This window comes from Schistocerca serialis, chromosome 1 (genome assembly GCF_023864345.2).
Source record: "Schistocerca serialis cubense isolate TAMUIC-IGC-003099 chromosome 1, iqSchSeri2.2, whole genome shotgun sequence".
NCBI classification, from domain to species: domain Eukaryota; kingdom Metazoa; phylum Arthropoda; class Insecta; order Orthoptera; family Acrididae; genus Schistocerca; species Schistocerca serialis.
Window position 1 is genome coordinate 435,936,252 of NC_064638.1, and position 24,882 is coordinate 435,961,133.

At 43.7% G+C, this 24,882-nt stretch overlaps 1 non-coding gene across 1 annotated transcript; it reads right to left on the reverse strand.

The window, feature by feature from the left end:
• Nucleotides 1-3,300: 3,300 nt before the first annotated feature.
• On the reverse strand, nucleotides 3,301-3,374 carry Trnat-ugu (transfer RNA threonine (anticodon UGU)). The gene has a single exon. It is a non-coding gene; the product is annotated as a tRNA-Thr (tRNA).
• Between the last annotated feature and the right edge of the window lie 21,508 nt (nucleotides 3,375-24,882).

The following is a 24,882-nucleotide window of genomic DNA, read 5'->3' on the forward strand; positions in this document are numbered from 1 at the left end:
GGCACTAACTACTGATAGGCATAGTTAGCAAATGAAAGATTTTGATAGAGAACAAACAATGTATTTACCTTAATAGTGTTCAAAGGTCATAATATATAGCAGTTCATGACATCCATTCTTACAAATGTACTGTTTCTGATGGACACACGTCCAGATCATCCGCTCTCAAAACTCCACCATCTCTCTCCCCACATCCACCACTGCTGGCGGCTCACCTCCAACTGCGCAACGCTACGCGCTGTTAACAGCCAACAGCCCAACACTACAATAGCGAGTATTACAACAATGCCACCCAGCCACAGACTGCACACAGCACAGCCAGTGATTTTCATACAGAGCGCTACGTGGCGTTACCAATATAAAAACCTAAGCAGCCTCCTTACAACGTGTTACCTTCTCGCTTCCGTAATCCGGGGAGGCGCTCCGACCAGTGACAGAATTCTCCCGGCGGATTAACGAAGAGGGCCAATTTGTCAGCCAGCCTGTATGTAGCTTTCAGGTAGTTTATCACATCCGATCACGGGGTACCAAAGTCTCGTCTCAATCAGACTATTCACAAACATTTAGAAAACCGTTATCATATGGTCACATTGGATGGCGGATGGAGCACACGTGTTCATACCCGGGAGGGAAGGGGTGGCGACAACTGACACTGCAAAATCCAGATAAATATACCACCCCTATGAATAAAGTGCATGAGGTCAGGAAAATGAAATAGGGAGGATAGGTGGGATGAGGTATTGTAGGTATGTTTGATGGTAGAGTGACTTCATCCTCTTAATAAGACAGTTATTAGTTTTAGTATACAGGCTGTAGCAAAATTCCCGGGTTTGATTCCCGGCGGGGTCAGGGATTTTCTCTGCCTCGTGATGACTGGGTGTTGTGTGACATCCTTAGGTTAGTTAGGTTTAAGTAGTTCTAAGTTCTAGGGGACTGATGACCATAGGTGTTAAGTCCCATAGTGCTCAGAGCCATTTGAACCATTTGAACCAAGCTGTAGCAAAAAGGGATGGCCAAACATTCAGGAAACATCCCTCACGCTACAGGAAGCAGATATGTTAAACAGACATGGGTCCAAAAGTGCATTATTTCCATATTAGAACTCAGTTTCTACAACACTTCAACACGTTAACTACGAGAACCACAAAGGAAAAGGACGTATCAGCACATTATGAAACAATGTTCAAAATTAAATGTTGGAAATTCGCTGCATTACCAAGGATACACGCATAAACTCGCTGTCGTATAGAATGCATGATGCTTCGATTTATCCCTGGAGAATTGCGTACATCTTTGCTCTATACGGCTACGAAGAAACTGTACATCTTGTACTGTAGTTCCGCTCACAACATGTTTCAAACGCTTCCACAGTTGAAAGTGTAGTGAGTTTAATTCTGCAGATCGCCGAGGAGATGGAATCGGGAGAAGGACGTTTCAAGTCTGCATCAGGCCATCCAGATGTAGATTCCCTGTGATTTTTCTAGATCGCTCAGCACAAATGCCGGGATGTTTCCTTTGAAAAGGGTATGGCCCATTACATGCCCCATCCTTTCGTGGCCAAGGTTGTGCTCCATCTCAAATGAACCCGCTGTCGATGGAACGTTAAAGTCTAAACTTCCTTTCTTTCTACTTTCCTTTATTGCTCTGGGCGTCGAACGTTGACTGCGGAAAATTGCATGCAAGAAAACATTTCCTGTGATGCTGGTACGTTCTGTGTTTGTCCCGTGATTAACGTTATTATGAAGAGAACTAGAAAAATGGAATAAAGCGTTTCTGGACCAATGCCCATGTAGCACATTTTAATCCTGCATGTGACAAGAATTTTTCGTGGCCGCGCAACGTGGCCGCTTGGTTTGAGGCGTCATGTCACGGATTGCGTGGCTCCTCCCTCCGGAATTTCGAGTCCTCCCTCGGGCATGGGTGTGTGTGTTGTTCTTAGCATAAGTTAGTTTAAGTAGTGTGCAAGTCTAGGGACCGATGACCGCAGCAGTTTGGTCCCTTCGAAATTCACACACACATTTTGGCGAAACTTAGGCCATACCTTTTTATTACAGCCTGTGCTCTACTGTAATCATTCTTTTGAATGATTAATATTTGGGGGTTCCAAGCTAGCTTGCGATCGAGTGTCAGACCAAGCTATTCTGATGTTTTTCTAATTTTCTTATTTACAGGACAACACTACACACGGCCGTTCTGCTGTGATGTCGCGTTATTTTCAATTTTTTGTGCGCCTCTTATCTGTTTGATCACCGAAATATAAGGCAGAGAACAGCAGCAACAGTGCTACTCATTTAAGCAGTTACAGTCCAGCCATAACAGTTTATACAGACTGTAGTTATTGGTCTAAGGGGCGTACGCGACACACTTACATCAGGCCTTCAACAGCTCGTTCGGTTTGTACCCATATTTGTAGCCAGTGAAGGTATTTCGCTCAAGCAATAGTTGTAATCGTTTAATGACTCCGCGCAAATGTTGCGTACAAATATTTGTAACTGTAGAAACGAAATTACCCCCCCCCCCTCCCCCCTGAATAGGGTGGCAAGTGTGCCGAGATAAACAAGCGCGGGCGACAAGCAAACGTACGTACATCGACCCGACCCGACCCCTTTTTTGGCGTGGGCGCTAAAGTCGTCAAACAGGGGACGATATTCTGGCCAGCGGGCGCGTGGGAGTATAGCGGAGACTGACGCGATCCGTGGCGGAGCAGTAAACGCTATACGAGAGCTTTTACGGCCAGCGACGCCGCGTAACTATGGTAACGTATTTGGCGCTGGAGCCTGGACTACTAGAATGGCGATCTATACACCACTCTCGTGACGCTGTCAAGGGACAACTAAATCAACTTTGAGCAGTGCCAGTAAATCGGAGCAGCAAATCTGCTTGGTAGTTTAAGAACCATTTGTGATAACAGCCTATGAGAATGTCGATATTCCTGGAAAATATCTTGTGATCCGTGCTTTCCATCGAAATATGAAGAGAGCTGTTGCATACTACATGCAGTGCCTCGGGACTACTGGTTAGAGCATCGTATGCCACTTGGTGCTCGTTGGGTATTGAGGCGACCACTGTACACGAGACGGTTATTACTTTTAGACCTGTCCATTGTTAGCTACAGATAGCTGGTGTACAGTAGTAGCCGGTATATAAACAACTGATATATTTATATATGAAGACAGTAACTGTTCTCGAAAGAACAGATTACTGTTGTTGACCGTGCAGCTTTTCCCTGCTGACTAACTGAAACTCTCAGCTGCCGACAGGTGTTGTTGATATACCTCGATGTGGACAGCTGAAAATGTGTGCCCCGACCGGGACTCGAACCCGGGGTCTTCTGCTCACATGGCAGACGCTCTATCCATCTGAGCCACCGAGGACACAGATGAATAGCGCGACTGCAAGGACTTATCCCTTGCACGCTTCCCGTGAGACTCACATTCCCAACATTCGAGTCCCGGTCGGGGCACACATTTTCAGCTGTCCACATCCGCGTATATCAACAACACCTGTCGGCAGCTGACGGTTTCAGTTAATCATCATTAACTGATATATTGTTCTCCAAGTTTCTACCTCAATAAACTTCATTGAATATAAACGAAGATATGACAAAGACAGTTGGGAAACAAGACAGGGTGACTACAAGCGTTAACGTGCGTTTCAAAGAGAACATGGCGTCACAGAGCACATCGACGCGTTTTGTCTCGAGTACTCTTAGAAACTAGTGGTAGTGAACCACATGTTCTCGGAGAAAACAACATACTTATATTACAGTCCGAGCGTTTTACATAGTTAAAGGTGGAAGAATGTTGGTCTCTTGAAGAAACTTAAAATTTACTTATAGCTCTTAAAATTATCTCTGTTGCTATTATTGTCATTGTTATTACTGTTACCATTGTTCGTGGCAGCAGCTGCAGTTTTACTGGTACTGCCGCTAATAACTTCATTACTGACATTGTCACATCTGACACTTAAATGGCGTTAATACTATTTGTGACATTAAAATTATTATTTCTTAGGTAACTATGATTTTTAAAAGGCACTGTATGTGTGAAAGTCTGGTCGAGTGGAAGACGGGGCGCGATGGCCCTGATGATATCGGGTCAAATAGATAAATAATAATAATTAAAATGAACCAATAGTACACACAACAAAAATTTGTTCCGGTATTCACTTTTCTGGGATAGCTCTGATTTTTGGAGATTTTACTAAAATACCGATTTAAAAAAAATACAGGCTCGAGGGAAACCTTTTCAGTTACAGTAAATTGTTCACCTCTCATGGACCAGCGCCGACCATATCCACTCTGTAACGTAATAAAAGTCTGTCCTACAGATCGATGTTTGTAAACGTTACTCGGTAGTGTGAACTCGTCCACATGAGTACAAAAAGAAATTCGTTAAATCTCGGTTACAGGGTAAAACGCACAACCCTAAATGCTGTCAATTCAACTAAATACCTAGGATTTATAGTTACTAACGACTGTAATAGGAACGATCATGTAGATAATGTTTTCGGGAAGGCAAACCGGACATTACGTTTTATTGACAGAACATTTAGAAGATGCAACAGGTCTGCTAAGGAGAATGCCTAACTGCCCTGCTCCATCATCTGCTAGAGCACTGCTTTGCGGTATCCTTACCAGGTAGGATTCACGGAGGACGTAGGAAAAATCCTGAGAAAGGTAGAACGTTTTTCATTATCGCATAGTAGGGAAGAGAGTGTCATGGATACGATACGCGAGTTGGGGTGGCAGTAATTACAACAAAGACGTTTTCCATTGTGGCGAGAAATTTTTACGGAATTTCCATAGCCAACTCTCTCCTCTGAATGCGAATATAATTTACTGCTGCCAAACTACACAGAGAGAAATGATCATCATAATAAAATAAGAGAAATCACATCTCGGACAGGAAGATATAGGTGTTCATTTTCCCCAAGCGCTTTTAGAGAGTGGAACGCTACAGAAACAGTCTGAAGCTGATTCGAAGAATCCTCTGCCAGGTACTTAATTGTGAATTGCAGAGTAGTCACGTAGATCTACCTGTAGAAGCAAAAAACCACCGACAGTGTATCACATTTGGACAGTGACTTTGTAAACGCGAAATTTACCGTATCAAACAGACTCTGGCCACGTTCATGTTCGAAGAATTCAAGTTATGATGCACCTAACTGTTCTTAATAAAAATGCGTATTTGATGTCATCTAAACCTGGGCTCGTTTCCTATCTCCAACTTCGTTTTTTTTTGTGATGAACAACGCAAGTGCTGTAATTACGAAAGGTCATCCGAGAAAGACGAGTCGCCAAACTATCTCAAGCCGTGTAATTGGATACCTGTATCGCAATTAGCTTCTGCCAAATTAATTGGAAAACCAAAACTGTAAACTGAATAAATGGTCCTGAGTAATTCTATATTATGTACGAATGCATGCTTTCGTAGCGATATCCTTTAGTAAAACATTCTCAAGTTTCAAGCCGCGTCAAGTGGTTTACTGCCCACGAGCTTTGGCAGAGATTTCCTCTGCCATTGTCAAGTGGACGACTGACGTGTGGTTGTCTTTGCCGTGCTTATATAGCCGCGCCGTCGCTCGTGACGTCACTGCTCCTCGGTCACGCACCATATATGGTAATGTTTTGGCGCTCGCGCGTCACCTTGTCACCACTGATCAGATTAAGACATAATAGCTGAAGGAGCTGAACACCATAACGAAAAGTGAGTTCCAGAAGTCCTTCCAAAATAGAGAAAGCGTTGGCGTAAGTACAGCGTTCAGAGAATGCTCGAGTATATTAATAGGACATACTTGTGATGATATATCACACCGTTCACAGTACTAAAGTGTCTGAATATGAAGCCTAAGAGGTTTCGAAACAAGTGTCAAGAAAAACAACTGAATCAATAAACACCGCTGAGAGGAAGGGAAGTAGTAAGAGAACAGCTTTTCTTCTCCATCAAAGAAAAAGAAAGTCACTCGATGTATCTGAGTTTGACCGAGGGCAGATTGTGATAGTCCGGAGGCTCAGCACGAGCATTTCGGAAACTCCATGACATGTCGGGTGTTAGAGGAGTGCTCTGTTGAATGTCTTCAGCACGTGGCGAAACCAAGCCGAAACACGTCCAGACGTCTCGGGGTTAGGCGACCACCCCTCATTACTCGTACATATGTCGGACGTCGTAGGCTGGGCAGACCGGTAAAACAGAATAGGTGATGAACTGTGGCGAAACTAACAGCAGACTGTAATGCTGGGTAGAATACAAGTGTGTCTGAACATACAGTGCACAGAGCGCTCTTAACAATAGGCCACCACAGCCGACGACACTTGCATGTGCCAATGTTAACACCACGACTGAAATGAGCACGTGACCATTAGCATTGGACGCTGGCGCATTGGCAGAGCAATGCATGGTCTGATGAATCCCCATGCCTTCTTCATATTGGCAATGGGAGGGAGCGAATTCGTCGTCTTCCAGGTGAACAGTTACTTGACACCTGTACGGTGTGATGGAGACAAGCTGGCGGTAGCTCAATTGTGCTCTGGGGAACATTAACGTGGTCATCTGTGGGTGTAGTCGAGCTCGTACAAGGCACCATAACGAACAAGGAGTACCATACACTGGTTACAGACAACGCGCACCCCTTCATGACGATATGTTGCGCGACGGCAGTTGGATTTTTCAACAAGATATCGCGGCATGTCACAAGGACAGGAGTGTAACTGAGTGGTTCGAGGAACACTGTGGCAAGCTCCAATTGATGTCCTGGCCTCCCAACTCACCAGATCTGAAGCAGATCGAACACATCTGGGATGGGACTTAACTTGGCGTCAGAGGCAGCGCCCCACCTACCCGGAATTTACGGCAATTAGGATACAGTGTGCGCAGATCAGCTGCCAGCTCCCTCTAGCGACCTACCATGGCCTCATTGCTTCCATGCCACTACCTTTCGCCGCCAGTTATCCGTGCCATAGGATATTAGGAAGGTTGTCATAATTTCTGACCGATCAGCGTATATGATGTTTCATGAAGAACAGCAGTTCGAATAAACGTTCCTTATAACAAGTGTCTAACTTTTGTTAGTTACAGTGACACATCATGTTACAGAGATAAGTTTTCATTTCGTTTGCTATTACTCTGGTTGCAATGGGTTTGTTTATCCATTATCATTTTTGTTTTGAAGTTACAGTTTTAAAGTTGTGACTGAGTTTCCGTATCTGGAGTTATCAACTGTGTTTGCAATTTTGATTTCATGGAGAATGCTACTGTTTTGTTTAAGCGTGCCACTCGCATTTACCAATGATGTGTATTGCAGTGTGGTATTTATGTACGTATTACGTAATGGACAATCTGCTACCGCTTACTGAGAGTACGGTAGTTGATTTCCTAAACGCCGATTCAAGACTGTTTACTCGCGTTTTAACTGCGTGAGATTGGTGCAGTGGCCAGCAGTCAGATTTCCTCGCAACGTTCAAATGAACGTGGGAGAACGCAGTGTCCTCAGAAGCATACCCGAAATATCTACACGTATCGGTGTTCCACGTACAAGGCTATGTATGACAGTATATATTCACTGCTTTCATACTCATCGCTTACAGGCTGTACAACGCATTTGAGGAGGAGATGGTCGTTAAAAGGAATTTTGTCGCTGGACACTTACAAATTGCCACGTAATCCTATTAATACTATTTATTAAACAAGCACTATTAGCTGCCCCGTTATGCATCAATTTTGACAGTTTATCCGTCCGCTTGAGGTGATACCGCATTCCGAGTGAGTCGCGTTACTATCACTATCTGTGTTGTTATTGCTGCGATGATGATCGGTTCGAAGACTGGTTTGTTGCATCTCTCCGCGTTGGTCTATCCTTTGTAAGCCGATTCATCTTTAAATTCATTCATCTGAACATGCTTAAATCATTTGCGGCTAGTTTCGCTGTACAGTTTTTATCGCCAAATCCTTCCTCCATTACGAAATTGTCTAAATCATTGATGACTCGGAACGTGTCCCATCAACTGCGCCCTTCTTTAAGTCAAGTTGTGCGTTAAATTTTCTTTTTCCCTCAATTAAATTCAGTACCTCCCTATTGCATATTATATCATTTACTGAATCCTCAGACAATCCTTCTCTTCTGTTCTTGTTTGAACTGCTTATCGACCACTTTTCATTTGGCCCTACAAAATTACAGTCCCGAAACAGACTTCAGGTAAGGCTTCCCAACACTTAAATTTTTGCTAGATGACACTAATTTTTCTATTTTAGAACTCCTTTTTGTGCTATTATCAGACTGTATTCAATATCCTCTCCAGTTCGCCTATGGTCACTTATGTTGCTGCCCAAATAGCAAACCTCAACTGCTATTTCTGGTGTCTGATTTCCTAATGTATAACGATCAGAGCGCATCAGCACCACACAAAGCGCAAGGCGCGGCCCGAACTCCCACACAGAAATTCGACCTCGGCACCAGCTACCCCCCCCCCCACCCCCCCACCCCCACCCACACCATTGCAGCATCATCCCATCACCTCCAACCCGCCGGCCAGACAATGGATGGGGGGGGGGGGGGCACCCCACTATTATAAATATCACGACACCCGCCGAAACGCCACGGAATTTTAAAACTTTCACTCGACTGGAAATTAATGTGCTTACCGCCAACAGTATACGCCGGGCGAGCCCACATTCACATAGAGTATAAGGATGAAAGGTGCTACACATTTTTCAGTAAAGTAATGCCACTAATGAACACTGTTGGAGTTATGTATGTTTAATTTATGTATTTGGTGTGGATGAGAATAGAAGGAAAAGAAGATGTTGAAATTCCTACCCCTCTCAAGTATCTTGATGGGAGCAATAGGCCTTGACCACCGCATTATTTCAACAGCACTTAAGAACGAACATGCGTTTAAAGTTATAATTTCACCGCCTCTTCTCACCTTCCGGCGAAATAGTGGTGACAAACATTTCTTATGCCACTGAACCGACTACGCCATAATGGCATGTGCTCAACCTTGCTTGCGAGAATCACTTAATTAAAGGGTGTTACTGTAGTATTTTCTATATCTTTAGCCATAAATAGGAAAAGGACATTCTCCACATAAGTCATAACCCGTTTCTCGTCCTTATCCAGAGTAGGTGTGCCATGGTACAGTCGGCTGACTACATGCATTAATTGCTGCGCATATTACAAGTTTATAACGCTTACTTTCTTCACTGGATTACACTGTCAATTTCCTCCAAAAGTCCTTTGAGGTTAGGAACCAGTGAAACAGTGATAAGGGGCACAATCTGGAGAAAAAAGTAGTTGGAGGATTATATTAAAACCAGTGCAATTTTGCTGTGCGAGCTAACTCACTGTACGGGTGGGGTAGAAACTCTTTATTGCTGTGCTAATATTGGTCCTGCTTCATCTCGCTATTTAAACAACCCAATAACGGTGATAATAAGAGCCAGCCATTGTTTTTCTCAAAGGGAAAGCGATGGTAATAAACCGTGAGCCTCAAAAACTCATCTCGGCTGTATAACTGGTGTTGCTTTTTACGAAACACATCTACTTTTGCCGTTTCACTTTCTCGACTAGAATTTTTCTCTGGGAGGTACTGGTCGATCCGTATTTCGCCATAGGTCCCATATCAATGACATTTGTTCATTTCAACTTTTCCAAACAGGGCTTCGAGACTTCCTTCGCCCATATGAATGACATTTGTTCATTTCAACTTTTCCAAGACGTCCTTCGATGGCAGTTAATGTCACAAGATCACCTAAAATTTATTTACTTATATATTAATCGTCTCCAGACACAGAATTCCAATGAAATTCCAATAACTGTTTCTTTTTGTACGGCAGTCTATCTTTTCAACTAAAAATTTTCGTTCACTGCACAGTGCTGATCACTGTTAGTGGCCATCCACTCTTGACGAGTCAAAGTGCGACGTAAGGAAGTCACATCACGGACAAGAGACATAGCACTCTTTAGAACGGCTTGGATTTTATTCAATAAAGAGATAGACTAGAGAAGACTACAGGCAGCGTTTTATGACGCCTCTAAGAGGAAAGATGCTTTGTAAATTGTAACATCACTAAAGAAACAGTTTTGAACGCTGTGTAGCTTCAAGTTTGGATTAGTTTCTCTGAACCAAGTAGCCGAAATCTTTTCACAGAGATCCTCTACAAAGGACCTTGTGTCCCAGGAAGGCAAAATACACTTTTGCAGTATCTGTAGGAAGTTTGGGGTGGAAACATGTAACCTATAGAAAAGTATAGACATATTTTATGACAAAGACTGGGTCGACCAGCATGTACAGACATCCAGAAATATGATTGATTTGCGTTCAAAATTTGTGTGCCTCATTGTCAACATTTTATCTTATTCTGACGTTAGATCTGTCATGGAATATATCTGCATTATTTAACATGTTTCTCACCCCGAAATACTTCAGACCTAAATAGCACGGAGGACGTGTTAACCGTACTGTAGGGCTCAATGAATCTGGTTGGTCAAATTTTTACCTGCTGACAACACACACTTTAACTAAACGGGATGTTCCACCCAAATTTAAGTATTGTAAACAGCCGTGTAATCAAGTCATGACCTAATTTCGTTATGCTACACTCAACGAACTTAAGTGTGCCAGCTGAGAGTGACTGGATTTCACATGTGGGATTCTATGGTGAAAAGAATGAAATTATTACATTTATTGTCCACCTTAAAATCAGTATTTTTATAAACGGCCTGAGACTTTACCCAAGAATTCAAACAGCAGGGGCAACAAAACTGAATAAACATCATTCTCTTACATTAAATATAGTTGCCAAAAGTGTGTAGTACCAGTGTAACTCAATAATGAGTATAAATGCACCCAGAAATACAATCACTCTAATGGAAATATAATTTCGCATCCAATCCATGCTTCTCGCATTATAATGTAAACAAACTAGAGCCAGATACATGTGCATCTACTGTCAAATTCTGTACTGTGTGGACTGTGGTTATCGGCCAATCGGAACAAGGAACACTTATGACAAGTTCACGTGTAGGCCGCATAATGGTGTTTTGCAGATCTACTCACTTCAGAAAAATATTTACTGTTAGCGAACCCGGAAAACCTTTTAAACTGCTACATATGTATAGGAATTGAATATATGTCATAATCTCCTTCCCCCCACCGTCCATCTCCTCTTCCATTTCTCTTTGTACATCTCCTCATCCTCTCACTCTCTCTGACCATTACCTCTTCTCCTTCTCTTTGTCCATCTCCTCCTCCTCTCTCTGTCAGTCTCCAACTCCTCATCTCTCTATCTCCTCCTTATGCCTCTCTATATCCGTTTCATCCCCCTCCCCTTTCTCTGACCGTCTACTCATTTGCCTCTCTCTTACGAGCATACTGAGTCTTGTTCATTGTTATTGCAAATTCAGATTTCGTAGTAGTATTCTAATCGGAAGGAGACAAGCCATAAATACAACTTCTCTGTTTTCTGCGAAATCGTCTGCGAGGAAGATAACGAAACAGCATATATATATATATATATATATATATATATATATATATATATATATTTGGAAGAAATGGAACCAGGCACTGCGGCTAAACGGAAATTCCTGCTTGCTTACAAAAGAAATCCAAATGAAAGAACTTGAGATGACCTACGAGAAGCAAAGATAAGGGCACAGCAAACATCCAGGAGATGTGCAAATAACTACTGGCTGAATTTATGTGCAGGTATACAGAAAGCGGCCGATTCGGGGGATTCTAAGGCAATTGGACCTACTGACAGAAAAACAGCTCCTCTGAAGTCCAAGACGGGTGAAGTCAATACTGATGAAGGCAAACAAATGGAACGCTGGGTTGAACACTACCTCGAGTTGTATGCATCCGAAATGAAGTTAGCAAGGATGCATGTGACGCCATCAAACAAATTCCAGTTATGGAAGAACTAGATGCAATGCCTACTATGGAAGAACTTAGTAGAGAAATAGATTCTCTTGCTAACGGAAAGGCCCCAGGTGAAGATGGGATCCCTGCAGAGGTTATTAAATATAACAAGTCAGTTCTTCTCAAACATTTATATTCACTTATCACAACCAACTGGGAGGAAGGTTATGTCCCGATGAGTATGCGGAATTAGAGGATAGTTACTCTATATAAACAGAAAGGGAACAGAAGTGACTGTAACAATTACCGAGGCATTTCATTACTAAGTGTAGCCGGGAAAGCTTATGCAAGAGTCATCCTAATGCGATTACAAATCTTAGCTTCCAGAATGTGCCCAGAATCTCAGTGTGGCTTCAGGCCCGGCCGATCAACCGTAGATACGATCTTCTCCTTAAGACTGCTACAAGAGAAATATCGTCAGCAGCAGAGGCCACTTTATATTGCTTTCATTGACCTTTTTAAAGCGTTTGATTTAGTGAGCAGAAATGGGCTTTTCAAACTGTTTTGATTGGATGCCCACCTAAACTACTACAGATAATTGTCTCTTTCCATGAGAAAACACAAGCAACAATCTGCTTCAACGGTAAAACATCAAAGCATCCCCTGTTAATAGCGGTGTGAAACAAGGGTGTGTGTTAGCTCCTACATTATTTGGGGTTTTGTTTTCCCTTCTGCTCAGATTTGCCTTTGAAGACTGTGAGGAGGGAGTGTATCTACATACGAGGTCTGATGGAAATCTTTTCAACATTGCTCGCCTCAAGGCCAAGACCAAAGTAAATACAGTTGTTTTCCGTGAGTTGTTATATGCGTACGATGCAGCTCTAGTAGCGAACACAGAAGATGAGCTGCAGTATATAATCAACAAATTATCAAATGCCTGTGAAAAATTTGGTCTACTCATCAGCCTTGAAAAGACTAAGATCAGGGCGCAGAGCACTACCAATCTTCCATCCATCAGCATTGATGGCAGTCCTCTCCAGGTAGTTGCTGCCTTTATCTACTTGGGATCCACAATATGTAGCAACTTGTCCATGGACACTGAAATTACTAACAGAATTGCAAAGGCATCATCTGTCATGGCTAGATTGAAAAACAGAGTATGGAACAACGGACTGCTTACCACAAAAACTAAATTAAAAGTCTACAACGTTTGTGTTATAAGCACCCTTCTCTATAGCTGTGAGACATGGACAACTCTTTCTAGGCATGAATCTCGACTCAACAGCTTCCGTCTCCGCTGTCTTCGGAAGACCCTTCAGATCTCTTGGAGAGCTGGCCGCTGGTGGCCGAGCGGTTCTGGCGCTACAGTGTGGAACCGCGCGACCGCTACGGTCGCAGGTTCGAATCCTGACTCGGACATGGATGTGTGTGATGTCCTTAGGTTAGTTAGGTTTAAGTAGTTCTAAGTTCTAGGGGACTAATGACCTCAGCAGTTGAGTCCCATTGTGCTCAGAGCCATTTGAAGCATCTCTTGGAGAGATAGAGTACCCAACACCGAAGTCTTTCATCGTGCAAGCACAACCAGCATCTTTGCATTCCTGAGTCGTCGACGTCTAAGATGGTTGGGACATGTCAGGCGCATGGATCCTGAAACAACTGCTGTACGGAGAACTTCAGGAGGGTGTGAGGCCAGTGGGATACCGCATCTTCGTTTCAAGGATGTCTGCAAGAGAGACCTGACCAAGACCAAAATCAATCCAAGTCGCTGGGAATGCATTGCATATGACCGTGTCAAGTGGCGAGTAACTGTGCGCAACGGCGTCAAGCTCTCAGAGGACGAACGCACACAGGAACAAATCAGGAAGAGGACAAAGCGAAGAGACAGAGCGGCTTCTGTTCGAAGTCCCTCAAATTTCACATGTCCAAACTGCAGTAGGGACTGCCACTCTCGAGTGGGACTTTTTAGCGAGCCGGCCGAAGTGGCCGTGCGGTTAAAGGCGCTGCAGTCTGGAACCGCAAGACCGCTACGGTCGCAGGTTCGAATCCTGCCTCGAGCATGGATGTTTGTGCTGTCCTTAGGTTAGTTAGGTTTAACTAGTTCTAAGTTCTAGGGGACTAATGACCTCAGCAGTTGAGTCCCATAGTCCCATAGTGCTCAGAGCCATTTGAACCATTTGAACTTTTTAGCTACAGCAGACCCTGCAGACTTTGAACCAAGCATGTTACATCATCATCCATCAAGGAAGGACGGATGCCATTATATATATATATATATATATATATATATATATATATATATATATATATATATAGGGAAGACAATAATGGTGTCACAAAATTTTAATCCTGGATAGCTGATGCCAGTAGGAAGCAAAATTACTAATGTTGCGTAGGTCGACAACGCAACATTTTTAAACTACGGAAACTTTGCACCACGCGCTCCGATTGGCCATATGGGATTGCCCTGGTGCCATTCGTCGGACGACGGGCAGCATTATGGTTGTCGGTTCACACACAAACGTCCCTAGCCCCGTCACTGTGCCAACGTGATACGCACATGTGTCGAATAGGTCTTGGTGTTTATCTCCACCTCACGTCAGAGGCATTCGCGCATAAGCTTCGCATTAGTGCACACACATGTCACCTGCGATTTAGTCATACAGTAAGCAAAGCGGCACAGTTTTCATTTGAAGATCAACGAGATATGGTTTTTGTTTATGGACTAGCCGACGGTAACGTGCATGAAGCTCGACGGTTGTGCGAGGAACGGTACCCAGCAAGACGCCACCACACCCGCAAACATTTACAGTAATTCACCGGCGACTTCGAGAAATAGATTCATTAGCGGGATATCAGGGTGATGCTGGAAGAACTGGAAAACGACGAGATGCTGCGTTTGAAGAGACTGTTCTCGAGTGCTTCGAAGAAGCGCCTACGACAAGTACTAGAGCAGTTGGACACAGCATGGGGGTCACTCATTGATTAGTCTGGTAGGTTTTGAGGTATGACGGCCAGCATCCATTTAGTTTCCACCCTGTCCAAGACCTACACCCTGTGACGGACTGTGAACACAGGCTAGGGTTTTAGCGATGGTTTTGCGACATGTTGCACGAGATTACGATTTCCGCGCCATTGTGTTGTTTACTGACGAGTGCACTCTCCATCACGATGGCCTTTACAATACTTGAAATGCTAATTACTGGGCAAGGAGAAATCCGCACGTCACGTATATCTGCGGACGCAAGGAACTATTTTCGCTCAATATTTGGGCAGGCATTGTGGTGACCATTTGATTGGGCCAATCTGTCAACCTTCTCGACTCGCCAGGACAAATTACATTTGCTTTTTGGAAGAAAGTCTACCCAGCATACTGGAAGATGTACTCCTGGACGTACGGCTAAACATGTGGTTGCATGATGTGGCGCCTGCACATAACAGTTGCGTTATGCCCGGATATTTAAATGAACAATTCGACGGCATAGGAGCTAGTAGGACACGACGCCCGCGATCACCACACCTCACGCCACCAGATTTTTTGATTTGGGGATTCCTCAAGGTTCTAGTTCACCCACCCAGATGCGGACCACCTAGAAACGAAGAGGATTTAATCGATTGCATTCAACACGTAGCCAATCATATCAGGGCAATGCCACGAATCTTTGAACAGTTGACAAAACACCATTCGACGTTACCATGGTTGTGTTGCGTCAGAGCATCGTCAGTTCGATCACCTGCTTTAAGTAAACAATGTCCTAGCTACAAAAAAGGCCCTTCTCAGGGCCGACACAATTTGTGAAAGACTTTCTGTGCGCGAACCAACAGCTGTTGATGGTTTTGTTCCCAGTATGTCTTATTATGAAACTACAATGTATGTGTCAGCACCGCAGCAGATTCGCTCCCAGAATGGAAGTGTTACCACCGAGCATGCGGGGCGCCTTAGACACATCACGATCTCTGGCCAATCGGTGCACGTGGTGCCAAGTTTCTGTAGTTTAAAAATGGTGCGTTGTCGAACTGCACAACATTAGTAATTTGGATTCCTACTGGTATCAGCTATCCAGGGTTAAAATTTCGTTTATATATATATATATATATATATATATATATATATATATATATATATATATATATATATGTGTGTGTGTATGTGTGTCTGTGTGTGTGTCTGTGTGTGTGTGTGTGTGTTGTAAGGTGTCAAACAAACAACACACCTTACATTGAATTCCTGAAACAAAACAATACCGGTTAGATTGATATGTCACACGACATAGTTACATGAAACTGTGTGAATTTTATTGATGTGCAGATCTAATAAATGATAAATAAGCCATCATTTCGTGAATATAAACCCACTAACACTCACAACACTAGTAATTGCATGTAAGTAATTTCCTCGACCCGAGCTGCGAGATGCAGTTCTGAAGGAAGGAGAATTTTATGATGGCACTGCCATCCCACGTGCCAGAAACCTCGCCGCAGGGCACCTAGCGGACACAATTAGATGCCGGAACCACTGCGTAGGCCATGGGAAAAAGTCGCCCCTTGTCCCTACTTTTAACAATGACCCTTCAGAAAGCCTTTCTACAGGAACACAGCGGTAGATGCCACATAAAACGTCCGGAGAAACCAAACTCAAAATATTGGTGACTCATTGTAACCGCCTGTGTTAAAACTTGCACGAAAGAAAAAGCTGTTTAACTCAGTATTACATAGCAGAAGTTAAACTCTACCCTATGAAAGAAACAATATCCATGATAGGCTACAAAAACTGTGTTGGGTGGAGTCATAACAATTATGAACGCTCTGATTGGCCAGAAAGAAAATACATGGCCTCCAGCTTTGATACAGGCAAATTGAAGACAGAGTAATTCGCTTCTTCTCTTGCAGAAAATCGTCGAGTGTTTGAGCAAGGCGACTCGTGTCACGCTGAGACAGTTGCGAGAGGCATTATGTGGACACTTGGTCACAGGCTCATCTTAACTCGTAACGAGTTAAACTGCAAAGTCTCCTAGTACAGAGAATCGCACCGAGCACTGACAGTTAACGCTTGCGACTGATTTGAGGACAACAAAGTACGTGCTCTTCCAGCCAAATAGCATATACCATGCCAGTTAACTTTGCTAGGGAATAACTAGGAATATCGGCTTCAGCGAAGACGTAGGAAATGTATATGACTGGTGTTTAACAGTCGAGAGTGATTTAGGATTGCTTCTCAGATTTGCAGCTCGAGCCAACAGCCGCCGCCGAAGCAAGATAAAACAAGCCCGCTTGCGCTACGCCAGCAAGTGATATTCAATTGACACTCAGAACTACGTTCGTCTCTGTCTCCCCTATCTTTTGTACATTCAACCATGACCTATAGTGAAAGATTTTCACAATTGTCGGGCTTAACTGAAGCAGAAACACGAGATATCCGATTTAACGAAAAGAACTGATCAGCCACTGTAGAGCGCTTTGTACACTTAAGTAATTAAATAGTTTTTTTGGTGTACTTCTTTCTGATTGGCCTTTACCGTCACCCATCCATTAATTGGTTATTATAATTGTGCAATTTTTCTTAATTGATGTTTCTAGCCATAATTGAGTATAATTTGTTAGTACTTTATCGACCCCAGACATAGTCATGAACCATCTTACCATTACAGATCATTAAAATATTTAGGAATTTCGCTTCACAATTGTGAACACCCAACATCAATATTTTACCATCCTGAAAGTAATTTTGCCATCATTGCTATGTCATGAAGTTACACTTAGAGTAAAAATATACCTTAACAAAGAACATGAAAGAGTTTCATTTTTGCTAACATACAATTAAGCCCGAACAAGTACACTAATTTCTGTTAGCAATAACATTTTCTTGTTGGTGAGTGTACTGGAACCGACATTGAGATCATTGTCTCATTACATCAATGTCTGTACTGCTGCACTCTTCTGAATTCTGCATGCATGAGATGGTATCTTCCTAACTTTCGGGCCGTATTTTCAACAACAAATTCCCAAAAACACTCACAGGGCGTCCATGCACAACTGTGGTAGGAAGAGAGATCATTGCCAGTCTCACACGTGTGTGTGTGTGTGTGTGTGTGTGTGTGTGTTTGTTTGTTTTAGTGTGTTACAACTGAAGTAAATACATCAAAAACTTTTGGTTACATACCTTCTTCATACAATGTATGCATATTTATATATGTTTCCTAAGCCTGGCCCCTCCATCATATAGATAAAAACAGGTGCATATTCGAATGTAACGTTGGGTCAATATTTCAAAACAATCATCGAAGAACATCCAGAGATTTAAGAAATGGTTCAAATGGCTCTGAGCACTATGGGACAATATCTGACGTCATCAGTCTCCTAGAACTACTTAAACCTAACTAACCTAAGGACATCACACACATCCATGCCCGAGGCAGGATTCGATCCTGCGACCGTAGCGACTGAAACGCCTAGAACCGCTCAAAGAGTAAAGATTTTGAACCAATGAATATTTCCATTTCCATTTGTCTAGTTGGGAGAGGTGAGAATTTGCGAAACTAGTCAATGCACTGACTGAATGGGAGCATGAGATGGTATCTTCCTAACTTTCGGGCCGTATTTTCAACACCAAATTTTTATTATTATTTTTATTATTATTATTATTTATTTCGTGCAATTATTATTATTATAATTATTATTTTATTATTTCAGAAATTAACTGAATAATTTGTGGGAATGGTGCTGAGCGAACATTAAATTTATGTGTTGGTTGTGTTGCAACGACAGTGTTATCAGAGATCGACAAATTACAATATGACAGCCAGAAAAACATTTAATTTTGTAGAGAAAACACATTATGCATGAGTTTTGTAATTGATAGCATGATCTTATTTAACCTCCTCTTTAACAACTCACGGCTTTGTCTTCACTTCACCTGACTGCAGGATTCTGAGATGGAGTAGCGAGGATGGTGTTTGACGATTTTTCTGTATCAGGAGAGCTTCTGTAAAGTTTGGAAGGTAGGAGACGAGGTACTGGCAGAAGTGAAGCTGTGAGGAGAGGGCGTGAGTCGTGCTTGGGTAGCTCAGATCGTAGAGCACTTGCACGCAGAAGGCAAAAGTCCCGAGTTCGAGTCTCGGTCCGGCACACTGTTTTAATCTGCCAGGAAGTTTCATATCAGCGAACACTCCGCTGCACAGTGAAAATCTCATTCTACTATGTGTATGGTGGCGTCTGTTACACATATTATCTTGTCGGTGGTAATAATTAATAATTTATTGAGTAATTTGCTTACAGTGAGTTTCCGAAATTAAGGTAAGAGTAAAGATTGGGAGTTGATTTAGAAGGACATATTCAGTTTCATCAAAGGCGAGGGCTCAGTGAAACCTGGAGCCAGTCACTCCTGATACAGCGAAAGAACAAAAAATGTCACATCTTCAGATAGTGTTACATGCTATGAAATGGTATAAGAATCAACTACATAGAGAGTTAAATATTCAGATAAAATCAATTTAGTGTTGTAGATCCTTAGCTTACTTATGCTGTGTTTGTATATTTATATCGTCTTCACCCCCTGTGTCTTATAGTATCCGATACAGTGTCTGTGTTCCTGTGTCGTTTACTATGTACTGCTGATCTGTAAGACGTGGAGGCTCTCTTATTCTAGCGTATGGTCTCTCCAGTTTGTATGCAGGATGTGGTGCTTACGATTCTTCGTCTGCGATGTTGTTTATACAGTTGCAGTGATCTTGTCTGAGTGTTAACTGTCTATGCCCTGATTCCCTAAACTCGGTCTTGTATGTCCTAGGGCATCTCAGCTGAGTACTATGTGTTCAGGTGTGAAATTCTCACCACCAGTTTGAGTCTGTTTTCAGACAACCCTGAGGAGATGCACGAGATACGGCCGTGGGCCCTGAGGAAGTGCAGCATGCCACGTGTTGGGTTTATGTACCTCAAATTCAGCCACTCTCTGACAATGGGAAAGAAAGACTAGACCCGTCTTCGCTTATCATTTGTGTCCTATCCTGTCTGCCATGCATCAGTTATCCATTTGTTTAATTTCCGTTTGTTGGTTATATCTTGTCCAGCTGTCTGGTCTTCCCCTCTTCAATCAGTAAGCCGTTGCTTTGTGTCGAATTGTAATATCTTCAGGGAAAGCTCCCAGTACCATATACAGTGCCTCAATAGATGTGCTGCCTAAAGGCCCCGAGATTCTCAGTAGAACGCTCTTCTGGCCGCGCCTCACAATGGTTTTATGCGTACCTAATCATAACGGAGTCTCCAAGCACTCTCTATTAGTTACTGATTCAAAGAGTGCTATGTAATATGTCGATGAGATACAAGTCTCGCAGCAATATCCAAAGCTCTTAACAAGCCGAAAAGTTTGGAACTTGGGCTTTGGGATGGAGTACACAGTTGAAACCGCCGCCGAAGATGTATTGATTGTTGCAACGAAGAAAGTGGCCAGGTGGGGTGGAGGGGGGAGGATTATATCCTCTGAGTAGAGCTGCGATCACTCGCGGCGTTTGCCAGTTCCAGATGGAGCATAAACGTCAATAATACGCGTAGCCAACGCCATGACGACCAGTCTTCTGGCGGAGGGGAGGTGAGTCACATTTTCGCACTTCTATCGCCGCACCGCTGCCAGTCTGATCACCCGGTGTCATATATATCGCATAACCGTAGAAGTCGGGGAAGGACGCGAGATGCATCTCTTGCAATAAAGCAAAATCACTATCTGACGCACAAAGCATCTCTCGTAACAAATGGATCTTCACCGTCATCCCAGCCGTATTGAGGTTAATCGTGGCGATAGGATAAGCCTGTCGTCGAACTGCGGGTGCCAAGTTATTCATCATGTCGGAAATGTCTACAGTGTGTCAGCATGTATCGTTACCTCTGGCCACCCCCAAACCTTGCCTGGAACTCTTCCTAAAGTGGCGGCGTACTGGCGCGGGCGCTTAGGTGTAACATGCGCGGTGTCATCGCCCTTCCCCCACGCCACTGAACGCAGAGCAAGACCATCTGCCATCTTCTCCTCTGGGCACGGGATGGGTGCCTACTCTTCGGCATGTTGAGGGCAGTGCCCACGTCGCGTACTGACGTCTGATCGCTCAGCTTTGGGTACGGACGAAACTTCCTGAGTCCCATTCAGTGTTCCCACGCGGCAGCCGGCGGCGGTTACCTCCTTGGAAGCATCCGACATTAACATCGTCATCTGACGACGGGTGTGGCGCTGTTGGAGTGGAGTCCGTGATACGTAGAACGGGTGTTTCACCGTCAAGCCGCATCGGTGGATGCTGCGGTGGGTCATCAGAGAGCGTCGGATTCCGTGGTGAAGCGACAGCAGTCGTAAGGGTAGCAGCGCATGTCACGGGAAGCAGAGCCGGCTGCGACGGCTGTGTCGTGTCCTCGGCACATAATAGCGTGATCCGGCGTTGGAGGCACTCGGACTGGAGGTTTCTCTACCTACGGCATCCCCATTAGGTCCGATTTCCGTCGTCGTAAATGAGGATGACACGACAGCCGCCAATGTAAAGATGTTGTTGTTGTTGTGGTCTTCAGTCCTGAGACTGGTTTGACGCAGCTCTCCATGCTACTCTATCCTGTGCAAGCTTCTTCATCTCCCAGTACTTACTGCAACCTACATCCTTCTGAATCTGCTTAGTGTATTCATCTATTGGTCTCCCTCTACGATTTTTACCCTCCACGCTGCCCTCCAATGCTAAATTTGTGATCCCTTGATGCCTCAGAACATGTCCTACCAACCGGTACCTTCTTCTTTTCAAGTTGTGCCACAAACTCCTCTTCTCCCCAATTCTATTCAATACCTTCTCATTAGTTATCTGATCTACCCATCTAATCTTCAGCATTCTTCTGTAGCACCACATTTCGAAAGCTTCTACTGTCTTCTTGTCTAAACCATTTATCGTCCATGTTTCACTTCCATACTTGGCTACACTCCATACAAATACTTTAAGAAACGACTTCAAAAAATGGTTCAAATGGCTCTGAACACTATGGGACTTAACATCTTTGGTCATCAGTCCCCTAGAACTTAGAACTACTTAAACCTAACCAACCTAAGGACATCACACACATCCATGCCCGAGGCAGGATTCGAACCTGCGACCGTAGCGGTCGCGCGGCTCCGGACTGAGCGCCTAGAACCGCGAGACCACCGCGGCCGGCTCAGAAACGACTTCCTGACACTTAAATCAATACTCGATGTTAACAAATTTCTCTTCTTCAGAAACGCTTCCCTTGCCATTGCCAGTCTACGTTTTATATCCTCTCTACTACGACGAGCATCAGTTATTTTGCTCCCCAAATAGCAAAACTCCTTTACTACTTTAAGTGTCTCATTTCCTAACCTAATTCCCTCAGCATCATCCGACTTAATTCGACTACATTCCATTATCCTCGTTTTACTTTTGTTGAGGGGCATTTCGTTCAAGTTCATTTCTGACTTGTCGGATTCCATTCAGAACAGGATACGTTCGTAATTACACCCATCTTTCCGCGACATGGAGATATACCGAGTCGATTCGACTTCTTCTGCTCGGAGTTCAAATGGAAGTTCAAATACCCTGATCGTGCGGAGTTCCAAACCAACATGACCCACGTCCACAGTACCCCCAACCTGCCATCAGCGTGGAAGAAGCGGAGGTCCTGTTTTGTTTCCCCGAGGATCCGTTCACATTTGGCGTCGTTGACATAGACTCTACTGCTCCTAATGGATAGATGTATGGTGACGAAGTCGGCCGCCGCAATTTTCACCTCGTCTCATAAATATCCTTCGATTTCTAATGCATTTCGTGGTGCAAATTCTTTTTGGAACGTAAACTTGAGCGTCGATTTTCTGTTTTGCTTCGCCATGCTGATCTGTATGCTTAAGCTGGGGCCCTCGGAATGGCCGAGATCTGAGTAAACAAACAAGAGCGCTCTCTTCGCAGCGAGGGCACAAACAGTACGTCCGCATCTCTGCCCTGCTAATGGCAAAATAACCGCCTCAGCCACACGAGCACGGTCCCCATCCGACGCATATTCTCAGCCTGCTACACACTACTAGCGGAGTACTTTCGCAGTAAGTATGCAGATGTAAATGAACCGCTTACTCGCCATTTTGAATTCCTGCAAGAGATCGTACTTGTATTGCATCCGCACTGAAAAAATAGGTCTTTCGTCGTCGTCACCTTATTGATATACATGTGGTGTCTGTCAGACATGTCAGAAAGAACAGACACCACATATGAAGAGTGTTGGTTTTAATCTGAGACAACTAAATATCTCGACTACCATACTCTACATGAAAAGTAACTATTAGCCTGTGCTACAACCTCTTAATCCACTTCCTGCGTGAGTGTGGTCAACCTTGTGCTTTCAAATGAGAACCTTCCGATTTTTATTGCATATTCGCAAAAAACTACTTGCGATTTACTCAAAACATTGTTTTCCATTCGTGCTAGATGGCGCTGTAATCGATAATATCAAGTGTGCCTCTTTTCGCAATGAATGACCGACGCATTTGATTCAACATTTCATTTGCGATATCACTGTAAACCTTTGGGTTTGAACATTTATTGCGAATTTCAGTGATGGTGGGATGCAAGAGGACTCATATAAATCGAGAAACCCAATAATCAGAGGCAAGGGGACACACCGATATCAAGAATCCCAATAGTGAGAGGCCAGTGGAGTCACCAATATCATACATTCTGATGGAGACAGAAAACTATTACATCCAGTCGCTGTTCCTTGATCACGCTAAACGTAGTTTCTAACGTGACATTCAAACGGCTTACGGTGCTATACTATACAATCAAATTTGCAACACCAAATTAAATTTCAGACATAAATATCAACTGTTAAATGACAAAGGTTTCCATTTACATCCTAGATGAAATGTAGAATTAAACGTGTCGGTTATTAATTGCAATAGCCGGAACACTTGATATTTTTTCGATTACAATAGCAAATGAGTGTGGATTCCGAAGGGACCGAATTGCTGACGTCTTCGGTCCCAAGACTTACACACTACTTAAACTAACTTATGTTAAGAACAACACACACACCTATGCCCGAGGGAGGTGCCGCACAGTCCGTGACACAGCGTCTCAAACCGCACGGCCACTCCGCGCGGCTACAGTGCCATCTACCGCAATTGGGAAACTATAGTTTGAGTAAACCATAAGTAAATTTGACGTAGAATCAGAATACGAAATAAAAGTGGGGGTTGGGGTTCTCATTCTAAAATAAAAAGTCGACACTGCCACGTGGGACGTATGGTTAGGAAGTGGCGAGTTGCAGCACAGACAGATGTCAGCTTTGCTTATATTAACTTTGCACCTAGAACATTTATTTCTCACGATGCGCGTCGTTTTCGAGATATTTAGTTGTTTCAAGTTTAAACAAACATCCTGTATTTGTCCGAAAGAACGGACACCATATTTATATCTGTCTCAGCTGAACTCGCATTCTGGAGGCCAACGGCTCAAACCTGCATCCGGCCATTCTCACTTAGGTTTCCCGCGGTTTCCCTAAATCGGTTCAGGCAAATGCCGGTATGATTTCATTGAAATGGCATGGCTGATTTCCTTCCCCATCTTTGACGCAACCTGAACTTGTGCTCCGTCTTTAATGACCTCAACATTGACGGGACGTTAAACCCAACCTTCTTTTCTTCCTTCTATATCAACAAGATGACGACCACCAAATATTCGTTCTTTCAGTGCGGGTGCATGCCGAGCCTGAACTCTTACGGATGTCCCAATTGGCGTCTAAAGAATTCATGGGTAGGTGTCGATGTGTGGGTAGTGAGTAACAGGCTGGGAATCCGACAGGTTGGGTGAGGGGCGGAGGGGCAGGGTATGTTCGGATGGCAGTTCGTTTGAGAAGCGACAGCGGCCGGACCTGTTTACTCCTTAGAAGCTGTTACCTCTTGGCGTGACGTGTGGTCATCTGTGAGCGTACTGAGTCAAAGAGTCGTTCTTGTCTGTCCCTTTGTGGTGTTTTGTTCGGTGATGGATTCGTTCGCTTGTTTCGTG